The following is a 13,685-nucleotide window of genomic DNA, read 5'->3' as shown; positions in this document are numbered from 1 at the left end:
AGGAGGTGCAATGATGAGTACTTTTTAAAAGTTTCCATCTCAAAGCTGCTCAAAATCAATATTTGTGTCTGTTCCACAACATAGTAATAAAGCAGCAATACAAATGCATAAATAATGAGGATATTGAAATACGTTATTTTCTTCTACTTACAGTTTTTTAAACTATTAATATATTTACAAGACAGTAGCGTTTAAAGTATTTGCTGCCTCCGTTATTTTAATGCCTTGAGTCCATGGTTCGCACTTGTTAGCACAGAGCTAATGTACTTTCAATCATGGCCCAATTCCCAGAGTTCAAAGCCATTTAGCCTGTTACAATTAATTGGGAAGCAATCAAATTTAGAATTTTATTTGAGGTTCCAAATCTAATGTCATAGTAATTCAATATTTTTGATGAATTTCTGCCTCCCTCACCAGATTATAAACTCCACAGGATGAAATCAGTGACAGTATTATCTCTTTTGCTGTATCCCAGCAACTAGCACAACTAATACACAGCATTGAAGGGATACATGGACAGAAACCATTGTGGTGGTTATATTCACTGACATTATCCCAGGAGGCGAAGCAAGATTTTCTTTACTATAATTTCAGCCCACAAATGTCTGGAATACCTAAATACATACAAGGGCAGATCTCTCTTGCACTAGATATGTAAAGAAATATTTTGAATGGCCTAGTCAGGCAAGGTAGAGACATGAAAAGCTTCTCTGCCTTCATTGTGGTAACTTTTAACTACTTTTTAGAAGGTTCACCTTTTCCCTAAAAACTTCTCATGGGGGTCAGGTGTGGTGGCTCACATCTGTAATCCTACCTCTCTGGCAGGCTGAGGCAGGAGGATTGTTTGAGCTCAGGAGTTTGAGACTAGCCTAAGCAAGAGCAAGACCTGTCTCTAACTAAAAATAGGAAAAAAGAAAAGAGCTATCATTGTGGTGAGCACCTACAGTCCCATTTACTTAGGTTCAGGCTAAAGCATCCCTAGATTTCAAGACCTTGAGACTAGCCTGAGAAAGCTAGACCCTGCCTCTACTAAAAATAAAATAAATAAAAATATTAGGTGGGCATCCTGGCCAGCACTTGTAATTCCAGTTATGGGGGCGGCTGAGGCAGGAAGATCACTTGAGCTCAGGAGCATGAGGTTTCAATGAGCTAGGATGATACCAAGGCACTCTAGCGTGGCAACAGAGTGAGAGTCTGTCTCAAAACAAAACAATACAAAACAAAAAATTAAAAAAGAAAAATAAACCCCTCACTGGGATAGCCCAATGGGACAGTTGGAACACTTGAACAGTTTGTTTTTAATTTTGTTAGCTATAAGCACAACTGCTCAAGGACACTAGATGGCCTGAATCCTATAAATAGCCACGTGAACCCCTGCCAGATGCCAGAGGAAGACTAGACCTGTGCAAAGCCAGTGCAGACAAGGACAGACCACCTCCAGTTACTATGGCTCATTAATGTAGCATTATAATATGGAAAACCCTCCCCTAAGAAAATAAATTGGTGTTTTCTGTACATGAGATATATGAAAAAGCACATATGTGAACTCCATCTGTGAGTCTGAAACTCCACCCTGTACAAGCTCACAACCTCCTCCACCTGGTACCTGACTCCTTAAAGCTCCCACACCTCCCTTTGCTCAGGGAAAGGTGCCTTTGAGCCTAAGCTCCCTTTTTCCATTCTTCGGTCCTTGAATTAAGATCTGAATGACTTACCAATTGGATGTTCTTTTTTTGAGGCCAACATAAAGGAAGGCAAGAACACAGTTTTCCAGTAATGGAAACTCTTCCAGTAATGGAAACCCTTAAATAAACAGCCAAGATCAGTAGAACTTAAAGGCAGTTTGGCCAAGGCTCATCTTCTCACATGTGGACATGGCCACTCGAGCCAACTCTGAAGGAAGGGGCTAGTTCAGAGGACTATCTATTTCTTGTATCCACAGAAGTTAAGTGCCTGAGCTTGGATTCATATCACCTGTTTCATCTAGTACCAAGCAAGGTTAACAGTGAGTTATCACTGGGGCTTTTAGAAAAATGACAGGAGGCATTATGCCTGAAACACAGTAAGTTCTGGACAAATGTTGCTGTTAGTTCCTGTTACCAATGGTAATATTATTAGCACATTCCTAATTATTCTCATACTTTTAATGATGTCACCTTAGGAAAAGCTCAAGCCATTGGAGTAAGCAAAGTAGTACAAATACAAAAGTTTTATCTAGCTTTTTCTGAGTTCTACCACAAGGTAAATAAAAGTAATTTCAAGCTCCATTCAACTATCTGGACAAGACGATCTCTGTTGCATCCCACCCATCTCCATTCCTTTCTTTCCTATCTACTTCCATCTACCTGATTTCCATTCAGGACCAACATTTGAATTTCATTTTAATGACCAGCTCAGTTGTGTCACAAAAAACACACTCTTGGTCTTTGTTCCCAACTATAACTTCTTCCAAGAAAGTTAAGAGTCAGATAATATTGATGAGACAATAATTTAACTCAACCTTCAAGTTCTTAATGATATGTAATTGCTGCAAAGGCATATTCTCACAGAGAAATCGCCCCTTTATTAGACAACTGACCTGTCTCTACACCAAAGACCCCAGCGAGAACCTCTCATCCTTTGTACCTCTCAACCATGATCTTTTAAATCTGAGGGTGATGTGTATGCCTACGCATTGTTTTGGTAGCTCTAACTTAATGCATTTATTAGTGTAGTGTGTGGAACACCCTTTGGGCAGGTTTTTTAACCTCTCTGCCCTTTAGTTTTCTTATAAGCAAAATAGGTCTAAAACCAGAGTGCACTTCACAGAGCAGTTATCAGAGAGAGGTGAAACAATACTGCATATATGTAAAACAAAATTGAGAAGAGTGTTTAGGATGTAGTTAAATTTGCTGTCATTATCTGCCTCTGCCACTGGCCTGGCAGATCAGAGCTCGTTGGACACATCAGCTTGCTCTGGACACTCAGCAGGTATCCTGCACTGTACCCCGTCTATGCTGCTCTATGCTTCTAAAGCAAACATAAAGCTATCAAAAACCCATCTTTAATTCCCTCCAGCTGCTATGCTCTTCCTCACCCCTCTCCCCTTTTCCTTCACAGCAGAGCTTTCTGGGGGAAAAAAAATAATACTCAACTCAGGCTTTATCTATTTCCTCATCCATTCACTTTTCACCCAATTACAACCGGTCTCCACACTCTCCCTTACTGAAACTCTGCGATTTGATTGTTATATTCAGTCAGCACTTTCCCGTGATTTTGCCCTGTCTGCTAAATGTGGCAGAGTTGACTGCAGAGCGTGCCTTGAAATTCCCGTGGCTTCCCTCGCCCCTCCCTTTCCCTCTACTTCTCTATTCTCTCTAGTCAACACAGACTCCACTGCCGTCATTCACCCTCACATGTTGTGCTCCGAGCATCTGCCTTGCCATTTTTCCCTTCTCTCACAACACAGTCTTTCCAGGTGGTTTCATGTACTAATATGGTAAATGACACTCATTCACTATAGGTTGTTGCCTTCTGCACCGTACCTTAAGACTGTAATTGCAACTATCCTTGGCATTAATCCACCGGCATCTCAAACCAACCACTTCCGGTTCCACACATTCACAACTGAACTCATTGCTGCCAACCCCAGTTGGCTCCTGCTCTTAAATTCTTCCTTGCATCTTCTCCTACTGCCCTTCCTCTGCTCCCTCCCTCTCTGCCAAGGTAAGGAGGAGATTACCAGGTACAGATTCCACGAATGGGTTCCTCACATACTGCATTCACTGACTGGGGAACGTCCGTATAGGAGGGGGAACAATGCATCTCCACGTACTCCACACCACTGTGCCAAGATTACAGTAAGAAATCCTTCCACATCACTAACGTTTAGATATCTCCAGCCTTCCTCCCTGAAAAAAAAATCTTACCTTGGCCTTTCCCTTGTCTTTGTCTCTCTCTCTTGATCATTCCAGTTTTGTCTTGGTTGTGTTCATGAGCATGACAGAGTACTCAAAGTGATTAAAGTAATGAACACCTCATTCATTCTCTATCTTTCCATAGTTTATCAATTATTTCAAATAGTGTCCAGCTCTGTTGCAAAGGAAGCACCTCAAGTTCGTGCGTACCAGGAATTTGGCATTTGGGAAACGAGTTTGTAATTGAGTTTTCCCTGGATTTCTTGTTAATTACTACTCCCATGAAGTACATGGAAATTACGTGCTGTTTTCCTCCTTTATCCACATTCATAGCTAGAAGAACTGGCAATGATTTGGTGATTCTAACAGAGAGTAGAACCTTCTGTTTGATAATCAACAGAACAATTAGAACCATCTTTGCCCAGGACCCTTCTTATGAAATGTCAAGTCCAGGCCCCTCCAGTTAAAACTATAGATAAGATTAGGTCAAAGGCATATGATGCTTTTACATCCTGTTGACTTTTTCTTTTACCTAAGCATTGGAAATGATCTTATAAGTGGTAGACAATTATAAATCGTTCACTTTAAGTGTTCTTTAGGACATAAAAAGTCTCATGTGATTTCCTCTCTCCCATTCTCCCAGCTAAAAAACTGTGGCTTTTCTGCAATGACCCCAACACATCATCTGAAAGGAGATGGGGGCTGAGGTGTGACATATTTTTAGCCTTTAAATTTTATCCACCTTCCTTTACTTAAAAGTTATTTGCTTCTATTGCTTTCATTTGTAATCATATCCTCTTCTCACCTTCAACAATCTGTTAGTTGACACCCATCTTCTAAGCAAGATTCTAACCTACTGCCTTTGAGAAGGTAAGCCCTATTAAATCATCCTGTTTTAATCACCATTTTTCTTTTAGTGGCAGAATTTTTGTCTTTCAAATGGAGTGGTCTTCAAGCCATGCTCCCATTAGAACCACCAGGAGATCTCTGTAGATGATAACCAGTGCTCAGGCCCATCTCCAGAGAGTCTCATTTAATTAGTCCAAGATAGTGCCCTGGCACTGGTATCCTAACAGCTCTCCAAGAGATTCTGTGGGGTACCAGAAGTGAAACCAACAGCAACTAGTCTTAATCTTCATTCTGCTCTAACACAGCTGAGATAACATCACACCATCAGCAGGTTCTTTTGGCAATGATGATTTTTACTTGAGTCATTTCGGAAATGTTTAAGGAAACATGCTATTTAATAAAGCCCTTTCCTAATCTGTTATGTACCCCAAAGGGGAATGTCCCTTCATTGCCCTTGTTGAGAATAGTTATCATACACAGCAGATAGGCCTAAATTTTTTTCCATTATGTTCATTGCTCTTCAAAACTTCTGCCTAACATTTATTTCTCTATGCTTTCCCTATGTTGCACCACTGTGGATTCAAACATATGATCAACTCCCATATCTTTATGCTTTTGCACATATGATTTCTTCTACTTAAAGCAGCTTTGGGGCGGTGCCCATAGCTCAGTAGGTAGGGCACTGGCCATATACATCAAGGCTGGCGGGTTCGAATCCGGCCTGGGCCAGCTAAAACAACGATGTTAACTGCAACAACAAAAATCGCTGGGTGTTGTGGTGGGCACCTGTAGTCCCAACTGCTTGGGAGGCTGAGGCAAGAGAATGGCTTAAGCCAAGAGTTTGAGGTTACTGTGAGCTGTAACACCATGGCACTCTACCCAGGGTGACACAGTAAGACTCTGTCTCAAAATAAAAGCTTTCTTCTCCAATTTTACCTGTGAAAGCCCTGCCCACCCCAAAATATTTAATCAAGCTCAATTGAACCTTATACTTTAGTCAAGATCAATTGAACCTTATACTCGCCTTGATTTTTATTAAATCATAGCTATGTACATTAATGCAGTCATGGGGTACAGTATGCTGGTTTTATATACAATTTGAAATATTTTCACCAAACTGGTTAACATAGCCTTCATGGCATTTTCTTAGTAATTGTGTTAAGATGTTTATATTCTGCATTTAGAAAGATTCACATGTACCCTTGTAAGATGCACCATAGGTGTGGTCCCACCAATCACCCTCCCACCACCCATTCTTCCCCCTCCCCCGTCCCCATATTCTTCTTGATTCTTTTTGACAAAAGTATTTCTTTGTTTTCAAAGAATTTTTCAGGTTCATGTTGCATTATAGTCATTTATGTTTATCTTCTTTGCAAATCAAAAATCTCCAGGCATTTGGGGACCGCAACTTATTCATGTTTGAACTTCCAGAACGTTGCACAGTACTTGCTTAGTTGGTGATCCACAAATGCTTGGATTTCTTTTGCTTTAAATATTAAGACTTTCCACCAAAACAAAACAAAAAAAAAAGCCCAAAAACATAAAAGGACCTTCTTCTTGCCTCTGTATTACGTACCAAATTATTCATGAAAAAGAAATTGAAAGTAAGATGAAGTTCCCTTCCTCTGATACTCACATATATAATGTAAACCTTAAGACCTCATAGCTATTGATTTTTAGCCATTACATACAGACTAACACTGAAACTATTTAGAGCACATATACTGAAAGCTCTTTGAATCTGCTTTTTGATCTATTTTCTTCACTTTTGGCTTGGAAAACTCAAAACATCTAAGTTTTTTTTTTAAGTGCAATATTTCTGAAAGTTGATGTTGATGTGTTTAGTTTTAGCTTAAAGTAGACAAGAACCTCTCTCCACAGTAAGCTGAAAGGCTATTCCCACACGTATAATAAACCGTCCTGTAGAAATGAACAGCATTTGTGATTCTAATCTGATTAGGAATTGGACTCTAAGCAACTCCTGCAGCCTCCTCTGGGGCTGGTTCTCCCTTCCCCTACCAAATCCTCATTATTTTTTAATATCCTCCACGTCACCACTGCTGAGAGATATCATTGAAGGAACACACTGTACTGAAACCCAAGCAACAGAGGGAGACTTTTGCTCGTCTGGTCCCCACAAGCATGTCTGTCAAAAAGACGGTGGAAAAGTGCCTGCTGGTGAAAGACATCGTGCTGGTGCCAAGCACTGTGGAAAAATCACCCCTTAGCATTTTGTTGGTATGAATGTTCTCTCCCAGTGATGCTGCCAGGGCCAATAAAAAAAAAAATCAGGTAATCTTCTGTACAACTTGAGTAAGTCAGTCTTTTCCATGGGCTTTTCTAAATTCTATATCTCTAGGTTGTAGAAAGCTACACAATTCCAGTGTGAGAAGAGGGAAAGAAGGAAAGGAACATGTGGCTTGTGAGCACAGAACACCTCAATGCAATGGCCTTCAATTCTTACAGGGTGGTAAGGAAGGCATGAGGGTGGTGGTCTTTGGATGGGTGCACCAGGCTTTGTTTTGTATTTGGAGGCTCTGAAAAGATTTCAATAACCCCCTATTTAATTGACTTACACTTGCCACTATAAAAACAAAAGTCTCTATGAATGCAGGGAAGGGCATTGGGTTTGAGGAGAACCCCATAAATTAACAATAGCTGGTTTTAATTAACTATTATCAATAATTGTTTTTGTTCTTATCAGAAATAAAAGCACATCAAGTTACAACCAAAAGGCCATCTCAGGGACACTCAGAAACATAAGGCACATTTGACACATCACTGTAATTTGAACTTACTGGGAGGAATAAAGGAACAGGGCAATAGGGCAACAGGGCAGGAAAAGGGAGGGGGTAAAAAGCAATGACTATGAAGTTGACTTGAGACTAAAACCTGATGCATGTAATGCTAGCGAGCACAAAGTGATATTACACATGTGTGAGAGTGGTGATTTTTTTTTTTAATCAGCTGTAGGCCCCAGCAAGGATCAAACTCATGACCCCTGGTTTACAAGACTAGTGCTCTAACCACTGAGCATGGAGCCCAGCCAAGACGGGTGACCTTCAGTAATTCCCTGCCATGACGATGCTCAGGAAAGACAGGAGAGAAATGAAACCAACACGGAGTGAACACACCAGGCACCATGCTAGGTGCCAGGTGCCTCCATTTAACTTTTGGACCTCTGTAAGGTAGAAATTCTGGGGAATGTGTTAACCTACATGTAATAAAGCTGAAAACAGTAAGAGGATTTTAACACTCATGATCTTTCTTCTTTCCTATTTTAAACAATTAAATGACTCCCTAAATTGAAAGTGTGTAAATGATAGTAACTCATAATAATCAATGACTAATGACACTTTATATCTTTATATCACCTATTACTTACAATGCATCTTCATCACATTAACACATACAATTATGGCAACAATCTGTGAGAATAACGGTATTCAAGATGAAAGAAAGAAGCACAGAGAAATTAAGCAAATTGCCAAAAGATAGACTGTAAGTCTAGTGTTCATGTAATTATTGATCCTCAGTGATTAATAATCCTTCCTATTCAAATACTTTTTAGGAAGTTAGTATGCCAACACAAAAATAGAGATGCTTTTTAGTTAGAGATGCTATTTTTAAAATATTTGGCCCTATCACCTGGCTAAAAAAAGAACTAGCGTCATTAATAACAGATCTGAAGTTTCCTGGCTTCCAGGTAAACGGTGGAAAAAGCATTAGATCAGAAGACCTGGATTCTACTACTGGTTTTCTTGGTCATTAGCTACTTTGCCCTTAACCCATTTTTTTTTTATTTCTCTTAAGCCTCATTTTATTAATGTGTGATAGGAGAGGTTTAAAGTAATCATTAAGGTTTCTTACAGTTCTAAAACACGAATAATTTCCACACAAAACTACCATATCTCCGTCTCTCAAAACTTCTTGAATACAGCTCTATTCATGGAGGTTTCATACAGGCTTAAGCATGCAAGGTTTCCAACCTGCAGCCCATGAGCCACATGCAGATTATGTGAGGACTGTTTTGCTTATCTGTGATGCTCAATATTGCAAAAAATATGCAGACTTTTTTTTCTGCTCACCGGCTTTCATTAGTGTTTGTGTATTTAACATGTGGCCCAAGACAACTCATGTTCTTCCAAGAAAGAAAAGAAAAGAAAAAAGGTTGGACACCCCCATTTCTGGGCAAAACATACATAAAAAATTCCTAGCCCTCACTATCAATGCAGATGTTCCTGTGAGGTCAAAGATGCTCTAAAAAGACACTAGCAATTGAGTATGAAATTCAGATATAATTGCACATTATTTTTGAAAGGTGATAGTTATTACAGGTATTCAGGAATATATTTTTTAACTAAGCAAATAATCATCCAAGTAGATAGTAGGGAAGTAAAACAGAAAAATATTTGAAATGTGCACCTAGTATCCTACTTGGGACAAATAACAAAACAAGATTGTAGCCAGAGTGCATATGGTAAAATAAAATAAAGAAATCATTACTCATAGGGAACTCTGACAACATATTTCTAAGCTATTAATACCACTCAGTATAAGTAACAGAAGGGATACACACTCGGATATCCATGGGAATGATTTTCAGACTTCATTTTTCCAAAAAGTAATTCTAAACCTAATGAGTAAACCCAAGACTGTGCATTTTTAGGCAACAAGCCAACATACTAATTCCTTCTCTATGGTGAGAGAGAACTTGGAATTTTATGTTGCATTATCATCACTCCTGAAGTTACAGCCAGCCTAAAGAGGAATCACATGCTTTAGAGCACATGTAAGTTTAGAAACAACAAATGGAGAACTCTGCTCCTTACTACCTGTGACTGATAGGGGTTCTCCAAGAGAGGACAGCAGTCACTTCAATATTTCCCTCTAGATGCCTCACACACTTGTCTATAAAGAGGTGCGAGCTCACGGCCAACGTTCCATCTCTCCAGGAGTATCATTTGGAAATTATGATGTGGAATCCTTATGTTTACCTCACAAACTTACATTTTATTTGTATTTTCTTTTTATTTATGTATTTATTTTTATTGGACTCAGGTAGGAAATAAAAACATGGCATTAGGTCAGTTAGACAGAATTATTAAGTGGGGATTAGTTGATGTCAAAAGGGGCCAGTTGTTGAGTTCTTTCTGGTAAAAAAGACATAACTTACTCATGGCACTCTATGATTATTGACTAGAAAGTAGTTTCCACATCTTTGCAAATGATAATAGTTCCCTGGTAGTGAGAAGAAGCTTGAGGGAATGGTTGTGGTAAAAGTCCTATTTATGGGCTTGCTAGTCACAGCCGTGTTGTATGAACCAGGTAGACAGTGAACAAGTCTTCCTTATATCAAAGATGGGCTCCATACCAGCTAATGTTCAAATAACCTTTAACCATCATCTGCAACGTACTAGACCTTGTGACAATAAGAAACCACACATACTCTGAGAAGCTCACATTCTAGTTGAAAGTAGTAATACACATGTATTCATAAGTCATGTCTACTTTTCAGGGCAGCTCAGCTGATGGAGGTTTTATAGTCTCTTACTCTTATTATTTAGTCATAACTATTTCCTTGACAACTGAAGAAAATGAAGGACCATACAAGTCCATTTGTCCAGCAAAGGCATCCCAAGTCTTCTGTGTTCATTTCATTATACCAGCAGCCAGCCACTCCAGACCCAAACACTCATGACCAACCTCCCTGAACTTATTTTTATGAGTAAATAAGGAGACATTTGGCTTCCTACCTTCATTATTTGAACAAATGACCAATGATGTGTGCCTAGGTCACGGTCACCCTCTCCTTGCCATTCCAAGTCTTCTCAGGGATTAGTCACTTGATAAATCTGCCATTGAATGGGTTCTAAATTATCAGTCAATTGACAGTGAAAACAAACACAGGGTTTATATGTATTTCATCAGGATTTGGCTTCTGGCTTAGGATACCTCCTCTAGAGGAAGTTAGGAAGAGAAATGTCTTAAATTTCTAAAAATTGCTCAAGCCAGCCAAAATGCACATTCATTATACAAGACATAAGTTGAGACTCCAGAAAAGGGCTCACAAAGTTGAATATAGTCTTCTTTCCTTAAGTAATGGAGCCAAGGCAAAATATTTTCTGCTATAATTTGAGAGTCTGGGTCAGATAACAGAAAAACACTAAAACAGGGTCAGAGAACCTGGCTTTACTTCAGCTGCTGTGTGATCTTAAATTTGTTTCATAGATCTGATTCTTATTTTCTTCATTTGTAAAACAAACAAGTCAGAAAAAGATTAGGGGGATTTATAATCCAGGTTTCTCAGGATCCAAGAAGGTGTTTCAGTAGTTCTTCAAACACTTTTAACATTATTGTTAAAGAATAATTTTAAAAGTGACTATGATTTCAAAAACTGCGTATTATTACACCAAAAACTTTTATACATTTGAATACCATCAGCACAACTACTACTACAAAATACCCTTTGGTTGTTTTGTTTGTTTGTTTGTTTTGTTTTGTTTTTATGGTCTTTGGAATACAAAGTTTTCCCTGACTTTCTGGATCTATATCTTTAAAACAGTTTCATTGGTCAGGCATGGTGGCTCATGTCTGTCATCCTAGCACTCTGGGAGGCTCAGGCAGGAGGATCCCTTGAGCTCAGGAGTTTGAGACCAGCCTGAGCAAGAGAGAGAGACATTCCCACCTGCACCCTCCACCCCCATCTCTATTAAAAATAGAAAAACTACCTGGTCATGTTAGCCACACTACTTGGGAGGCTAAGACAAAAGGATCACTTGAGCCCAGGAGTTGGAGGTTGCTGTGAGTGCTGATGCCTCAGTACTCTATTCAGGGTGACTGGGTAAGACTGTCTCAAAAAAAAAAAAAAAAGGTTTAATTGATAAGGAAAGCTGTAACTCTGCAGTGGTCTCTTTTCGCACAACATACATGCACCACATTCAATAAGGCTCTGTCAAGGAGGGGCAAGACACAATTATAAGAAGGACTTTACCTAACAAATGCACTCAGTATAACCTGGTTTCTTGTATCCTCAAAGAATCCCCAACAATAAAAAAATTAAAAAAAAAAAAAAGACTGAGCCTCCGTTGCTCTGTGCAGATAGATCCAACCCATGAAAAACAGGTGTGCAACCACAAGCACAAGAACTGGTAGCATAAGAGACAATTTTAGCATATAATTTTCTACTTGTTTTTTTTGACAGAATGATATTCATTATTAAAAATTTCTTAGCTGTTGCTGATTCTACTATAAAATAGAAATTTCTCACAATTTATGTTTTGATCTTAGGGATTATTTTAATTAAATAGAATCTTGGAATTGTAAGGGAAAAAATTTTTATCAAAACTTGTTTCCATCTGTAACTATTTTGTAAAATGTGATTTTAGAGATTTTTCTCTGAATAAAATATAACATAAAAAATAATTGGATGCTATGTCTAATAAATGACTTAACAGTTAAAATCCCAAAATTTGACTTTGTGAACATCAAAAATGCATCTTAATTAAAATATATAAGTTCTTAAATAAACCATTAAAAACATGACCACTTGAGCTTGATTTAGGTATTCCACAATGTACACATAAATCAAAACACCATGTTGTATACAAAAAATATTTTTTAATTGACAAGTGAAAATTGTATATAAGTTTTTAGAAGTATGATCCACTTAAAACTGATAAATTAGATGTTTTCAAAACTAAAATCTCCTACTAATTATAAAACACTATTAAAAGATAAGTCACAAACTAAAAAAAATTATTAGAAAAAAATTCCCTGACAAAGGACTTTTATCTAGAACACAGAATTAATTCTGTTAAAACAAAAATAGCAACGTCCCCCCACTTCATCTCACAGTAGGTAAAAGATTGAACAGACATTTTACCAAGAGAAGTATATGGATAGCAAATAACAAACAGATGTGCAATACTTGTAGTCATTGAGTAAATGCAAATTAAAACTTCATTAAGATGCTACAATACACCTGTCAGGAAGAAGGAGCGAAAGAGAGAGAGAGGGACAGAAGGGAAAGGGAGACAGGGGTTGGGAAGGAAGGAAAGGGAAAGAGACTGATTGGTCCAGTAAAACCAACGGCTGGTGAGAATGTGGAACAACTAGAACTCTCAAAGATTGCTGATCAAGGCAAAACTTGGTACAGCTACTTTGGAAAGTAGTTTGGCCATTTCTTATAAAGGTAACAAATATCTACTCTCCCTATGACTCAGCAATTCCACTCATAAGAATTTGCCTTGGTAAAATAAGAACTATGTATGGTAAGAGGCAACACACACACCAACATTTTCCTCAGCTTTATTAATCATCTCCTATGATGGTTAATTGGGCCCAACTTGACTGGGCCCTGGAGTGCCCAGTTATTTGGTCAAACATTATTCTAGAGGTGTTGATGGAGATGTTTTTAAATAAGATTAACACTTAAATCAGCAGACTGAGTAAAGCAATTTGTCCTCCCTCATACCCTTTATAAGAAATCTTTATATATTTTAATGTTTATATGTTTATTTAGATTTATGTACACAAACTCATACATATCCTATCAGTTCTGTTTCTCTGGAAAACTCTGACTAATACAATTCCCCAAATTGGAAGTCACCCACGTGTTTATCAATTTGTGAAGGGACAAGCAAACAGTGATATATTCACAAAGTGGAATTCTACTCAGGTGAAAAGGAAGAGTCATGGCTGGTAGATGCAATAATATGGATGAGTCTCAGATGCATTATGTTAAGTGAAGGGAGTTGGACTTAAAAGGCTACAGACTATATAGTTCTATTTATATGGCATTCTGGTAACAGTCAACACTACAGGGAGAGAAAACACATCAACAGTCCCTGGCAACCTGAGGTCAGAAGGGGTGGGGGTTGTATTCACAGGGACATGGGAAAACATTTTACAGAGATGGAAATGTTCTGTGTCTTAATT

At 38.4% G+C, this 13,685-nt stretch overlaps 1 protein-coding gene across 2 annotated transcripts in view; it reads right to left on the bottom strand.

Moving 5' to 3' along the window:
* Positions 1–13,685, bottom strand: part of FMN1 (formin 1) — a 370,390-nt gene that overhangs the window by 196,595 nt on the left and 160,110 nt on the right. The window lies entirely within an intron of this gene.

This window comes from Otolemur garnettii, unplaced genomic scaffold (genome assembly GCF_000181295.1).
Source record: "Otolemur garnettii isolate 467f Iridium unplaced genomic scaffold, OtoGar3 scaffold00050, whole genome shotgun sequence".
Classification (NCBI taxonomy): domain Eukaryota; kingdom Metazoa; phylum Chordata; class Mammalia; order Primates; family Galagidae; genus Otolemur; species Otolemur garnettii.
Note: the sequence above shows the minus strand (reverse complement) of the source record. Positions and strands in the feature narration are given on the sequence as shown.